Here is a 6,523-nt window from a genome sequence, read left to right on the forward strand (position 1 = left end):
TTGCTATGGGTCGGTACAAACTGGACGGCACTTAACAACAACAATAAACAAGGGACTACAGCGTTATAAGCGTCTTTCTACTGGAATTCGTTGATAGTATAGCACAATGCAATTATTTCTGCATTGTTAGAGTAAATAAAGTCTCTTCTTTGCTTCTCTTCAAAAAGCAATGAATAAAAGCATAAGGTGACATAAAAAAGCCATTTTCCCCCTTTCATTCTGTAATATTACAGCCAGTATTTTTACCATCAGAGGCTACAATTTTCACTTCATCCACTTTAATTAGCTCTGTCACCTCTCAGAATTCAACATCATTCAAAACGAAAGTCCATACTTTATTGCAGAATCTGTACGTATTTAGAGAGCCCCTGAAATTGAGTCTGTTCCTGACTCTCTGAGCCAATGTTGAATTTGTAGCCTTATCAAACTGAAGAAGAACTTGAAGGGCAAGTTGGGGAGTCTCAACTCATACTGTTGAGACTGTATGAGCTCGTCTAGGCTCTCCTGAAGACTGTCTCCCAAAGTGGTATTTCTGTATAACTGATATGCCATGGCTTAGGTGCAAGAAAATTTCTTATTCAGGATTGCATTGATATCCTGTTGGGAAGTGACTCACTGCCCAACAGATGTCCAAAAGGAGGAGCTTACATCCGAACCCTTCTTCAGCTGCCACAGAAACCGAAAAGATGGGTCGAGGACCCGGAAGTCCCTGACACATTTTAACATGTAGAAAATGACCAGATATTTTTCAGCATCACTGTTACTTTAGTTGCCATCGAGTGAACTTCAACTCACAGGGACGTATCTATATCAGAAGAAAATGTTGTCCTTCTGCATTGCCTTCTTTATCATTGGTGTGTTTGAGTCCATTATTGTAGTTAGTGTCACTCAATCTCATTAAGATTGTCCTTCATTTTCATTTACATTCTATGTTGTGCATTAAATTATATCTCTGTAAAATACTCTTATATGTTGTAAATCCTATAACCTGTGGTTATAATCCCATTTGGGAATGGGTTCTTTGTTATGATAATGTGACAGTATTAGTGTAGGATTTGTTTTACATCAATCTATTTTGAGGTATAAAAGAACAGATTAAATAATCAAGCAAGGAAATACAAAGAGATCTGGGGAGACATATGAAGATTGCCAAGGAACCCAGGAACAGACACTAAAAGAAACTAAGCTTTTCCTCCAGAGCTGGCTTGGCGAGAAAGTCTTCCCTTACAACTGGTGCACTGAGTTCACATTTCTAGACCACTTGTTGTTGTTGCTAAGTGCCATTGAGTTGACTGCTAGCAACCCTGTATAGCGATTCCAAGGAGTGACTAGTGAGTTTGAACTGTCGACCTGCCTGTTCAAACTGACCTTGAAGTTGAGTGCTTATCCTATGTGTCACACCAGGACTCCACTAAACAGTGAGAAAATCAGTTTCTGTTTGTAAAAGTCAAGCACTTGTGGTGTTTCTGTTATAACAGCATCAGATAATCAAGACGCTCTAGTTCACCAGACATGTTGTCCTTTTTTAGTGATTGGTTTTCCGTGATGATGTGTTCAAAGTAAGTGAGCTGGAGCCTGACCATTCTTACCTCTAAGGAGCATTCTGGTTTTAATTCATCTAAGACAGATTTACATACTTTTCTCACAGGCCACAGATAGGTATAGTCAATATTCTTGGCCAACATTATAGTTCAAACACAGCCATTCTTCTGTAATGCATTTTCATTGTCCAGCTTTTGCATGCATATGAGGTGGTTGAAAAGAGCATGCCTTGGGTCAGGTGTACCTCAGTCATCATTGTGGTGTCTTGCTTTTTAAAACTTAAAGTGATTTTTTTGCAGCAGGTTTTTCCAAATGCAATCTGTCACTTGATTTCTTGACCGCTATTTCCATGTACATTGATTGGTGATCCAAGTAGCTTGAAATCCTTGGCAACTTCATTTTTTCCTTCTCTTATCTTGATGTCATTTATTGGTCCAGTTGAGGTTTTTTTTTTTTTTATTCACAAAAGTAGTTTAAATTGCTACTGAAAAATGCAGATACAGTAGTTTAAGAACTTCTGGAGGGTGCAATATATTAAATAATGAAATATTTTTTCAGGTGGCTGTGGCAGTTCTTCAACACCATCTTTCAGAAGCTGCTTACATGTGATTTTTCTTTAATGTCAGAGAATAGATCAGTTGGCCATTAAAGTTCCACTCAACCCAAATGAGCCAATGAATGTCATCAAATAATGAAGTTTACTCTAATGCCTATGAAAGTATAATACATTTTACTTAAAGCTATTAAACTATTCTTATTGTAAGCATTGCTTGCACCAGGGGAGACTGAGGTTCACAGATGGATAGCATAAACCCATATAATTATACTACGTATCTGCAAATAATTAATTTGCTCTGTGCATGTAATTTGTGTGTCATTGCTCAAACACGCTTTTTCAAAAATATAACTCAGAATGTGCTGAACAAGGCATCAAGCTTTTCAGTTTTCATACTGACATATTTCAAGAATAATTTGCAATAAACCTGAAAATAGTTTCCTATCTTCCATTGGGCTTAAGAGTAGTTAGTTTTTAGGTGACTGAAGAGTGGTTGTAAAGGCAGAAGGGAGCTTTGGGTTCCAGAAAACTGCCATGTTATAAGCAAATAACATGAGGGAAGCAAGCAGTCAGGCAAGAAAGAGTCTGAACTGGGCTTTGTTGCTATTGTTGCTCTGTGGTATCAAGTTGATTCTGACTCATAGTGACCCTGTATAGGGTTTCCAAGAAGTGGCTGGTGGGTTATAACCACCAACCTTTTGTAAGCAGTCCAGTGTTTATTCTACAGCACCATACGAGGACTGCTATTTTCCAGAGGATTGGAGATATTTACTTTCTTTAAATGTGCTTTCTTTGTCTTTTCCTTTCCACTGATGATTACGACTCACTATGTAGACTGACCATGTTCCCACTTCCCCACTTTCTGAGCTGACTCCCCTAACTCTCCTCCCTTGATCTATTACAATGTTTGTCCCACTACAGTGGTTTAGCCCCGATCTGCCTGGAATGCATGTTTTCTGCTCTTGGTATTCTTGGACTAGGGCCAAAATGATGTAACATTGCAGGGAAACATTTTATGCAGCTACATACCAGCTGCCTACAGACTATAGAGAAAGTTGTAAGAATATTGTAGAGTTGTAAGAATTAACTTAGTTGTTCTTAACCAGAGGCAGTATCATCCCTAGGAAGGATAAGGGTGGTAGTGGTGGTTATTTGTGTCTAGGACTTTTAGCACTATTGTATTTAGTACGGGGTCCTGGTTTGGTCCTGTAGGATTAGCACCGGACTGCTAACTTCAAGGTCAGCGATTCAAACCCACCAGTCCCTTCTCCAAACCCCTATATAAGGTCACTATGAGTTTGAACCCACTCCATGACACTTAATAGCAACAAGAAGAACAAGAACACTTTTCAGGAGTAGTGAACAGATGCAAATGTCCCACAATAATTGAGATGATCCAGTATACAAATATTTGTTTGTGATTGGTTTTATAAGGAGCCTTGGTGTCACAGTGGGTTAAGTGTTAGAAAGCTAGCTGAAAGTTTCACAGTTTGAACCCATCAACTACTCTGTGGAAAAAAGATGAGACAAGTCACCTTCCATAAAGATTTACAAACTCTGTGAGGTGGCTCTACTTTATCTTATGGGGTTGCCATGAGTAGGAATGAAGTCTTGGTAGAGCGCTGGAGGATAAGCACTGAGCAGTGACTGCTAACTGCAAGGTTCTTGGTCCAAACTCACCAGCCACTCTTTGGAAATGCTATATAGGATCCCTATGATTTGGAACTGATTTGTCAGTACTTAACAACAACACATGAGTAGGAATAGATTTGATGTCAGTGGGCTTGGTTTGGTTTGGTTTGATTTAAATGCCAATAGTGCCTGCTAGGAACCAGGTTTAGATTTAGAGTTGTTCTACTGTTGGCATGAACGCTCAGACAACAACCTACAGTCATCTTGAGTCTCTGTTCAAAGAAAGTTAATGAAAAAGAAAATAGTTCTGTATTATTTGCTTGAGACACCAGATCTTTACCATAAAAGTTGACAATTGATTTCATCTAGCAACTTGTGATGGTAATGTGGAATCCAGAGCTAGGGTCTCCTTAAGGAACTGAACATTTCTACATTACCATTTAAAAAGTGTATTTAAGAAATAGTTATTGAATGAAAAGCCTTTGTATTATAGATTCAGATAAGCATGTCTTTGAATATCTTCTCAGCATTTATAAGCTGTGAGACTTTGACCAAGGTACTTCCTACTGAATCTCCATTTTCCTGCCTGTAGGCTTAGGTGTGACCCTGTATAGGTTAATGCACTGAACTGCAAGGTTGGTGGTTCAAGATCACCAGCCACTCCTCAGAAACCCGAAATAGGGTCTCTATGTGTCAGAACCAACTCAACGGCACTTAACAAGAACAACAAAGGCTTATTCCAGACTTCTAGTATGGCCCTGTAGGAGAAACATTCCACCACAAGGTTGATATGAACCTCAAGGTGGACATTCCAACTCACCAGCAGCTCCTCAGAAACTCTATTCTGGCTCACTATGACTTAGAATTAACTTGATCACACTTAATAACAGCAACAGGCTTATTACAGTACAGTGTGGGTTGTTGTGAGAATTTGCTTAATGCCAATGTGCTACCACAATGCCTACGTAGGTAACTAATAATAATAAACTATAATTATCATTAGTAATACGGTAGTATTATGGTAACGAATCCGGCTGCTAACTTGAGCGTCAGCAGTTCGAAATTACCAGCTATTCCACGGGAGAAAGATGAGGCTTTCTGCTCCTGTAGAGATCTACAGCCTCAGAAACGCTATACAGGGTCGCTCTGAGTTGGAACCGACACCATGGCACATAACCACCACCACCACCAATATTATAAATATCCTGAATAAGAGAAAAACAACCCTATTATTTTGAATCCATTTGACATTCCATTCAATGTGACACAGTATATAAAACATTGTCATATGAAAATCAACATAATACTTTAGTCACGATGAGGTAGCAACCAAAATAGCACTCTTTGGTCATAAATGAGCAAAACCTGTGTGGAGCAGGAAGTGTGGTGAAGAGAAAATTATTTTGGTTTTCGGTATTAGTTCTTTGAATTAATAGTATGGGTCCTTCCCATCCCAAATTTGGTTACCTTAAACTTTAAAAGTTGAAAATCCCTTCTAGTGCTAAAGATGTGATTATATAATACAAGAGTATCCATTCAAAGCCCCTACTGTGAGTTTTGTTGTGAGCTTTCATTTAAAAGAACTGTTGTGTAATTAGTAGCATCTTGCTGTGATTCAGTTTTGGAGGGTGAGAACATTGAAGCCATGGGCTTTTGCTCTATTCATCCATTCTGTACATCTGTGTACAAGACAGAGCTATACTATGTTGAAGTACAAATATCCTTAGGGGAAAAAAATAAAGAGTATGACAAGATGACTTTTTGAATTCATAAAAGACAAATAATGATCCTGTGTCATTTCTTCCTATCAATTCCAGATGCATGCAAAGCGTTACCAGACTTTCCAGTAGTTGTTTTGTTGCTCATGTCTCTAGTGAATCTACAAGAAGATCTATTGTTCTCTTAAAACAATACTTTGTCACCCAGTGCCCCATGCGTTTTCAGGTGCAGTAGTTGTTGTTGAGGAGGATGGTAACTAAGTTCCCTAAAACCATGTTATATTTTCAAGTTCTGTAATGGAGACTTAACAGAAGTAGATTTAGTAATCATCTGCAATGAGTAGCTGAGAATGCTTTTAGTGAATCATCATTCCTTGAATAAATAAATAGATTCCTGAGGAAGTGCAATTTTCAATGTACATGTCTAAGAACCTTTGTATACTGAGTAATGAACTTGGAGTTTGATCCCTTCTACCTGCTGTCTCCCACCACTCATCTGTCAGGTTTTTGTACTGTGGTGACTTGTGTGTTGCTGTGAAGCTGAAAGATACACCACTGGTAATTTAAACCAGCAGAGTCACCCATTTTGGATAGGTTTCAGTTAAGTGTCCAGATTAAGACAAATTAGGAAGAAGAGGCAGACCATTTCTGAATTGCTAGCTACAGAAAACCTTATGAGTAATAGAATATTACCAGATATAGAGCAGGAAAGATGAGCCACTCAGGTTGGAAGGGAATCAAATATGACTGGGGAACACCTGCCTTCTCAAAATACAATTAGCCATGATAATGCAAATAGAGTAAAGCTGTCTGGACCTTTATTTATTGATGGGAACAACTAAAAATGAGGAGAAACAGCTGCAAAAATTCATTGATAATTGGAACATAGAATATCAGAAGTATGAATTTAGAGAAATTGGAAGCTGTTAAAAATGAAATAGAATGCATTAAAATCAATATGCTAGATATCAGTGAACTAAAATGACTAGTAATGGCCATTGTGAATCTGAAAATCATATGGTTTACTATGCCAGGAACAACAAATTCAAGAAGAATGGTGTCACATTCATCGTCA

The 6,523-nt window shown here is 38.2% G+C and overlaps 1 pseudogene; it reads right to left on the reverse strand.

The window, feature by feature from the left end:
• Nucleotides 1-214: 214 nt before the first annotated feature.
• Nucleotides 215-552, reverse strand: LOC102839255 (annotated as a pseudogene).
• Nucleotides 553-6,523: the final 5,971 nt, after the last annotated feature.

The sequence above is a fragment of the Chrysochloris asiatica genome, unplaced genomic scaffold (assembly GCF_000296735.1).
Source record: "Chrysochloris asiatica unplaced genomic scaffold, ChrAsi1.0 scaffold00013, whole genome shotgun sequence".
In the NCBI taxonomy this organism is placed as follows: domain Eukaryota; kingdom Metazoa; phylum Chordata; class Mammalia; order Afrosoricida; family Chrysochloridae; genus Chrysochloris; species Chrysochloris asiatica.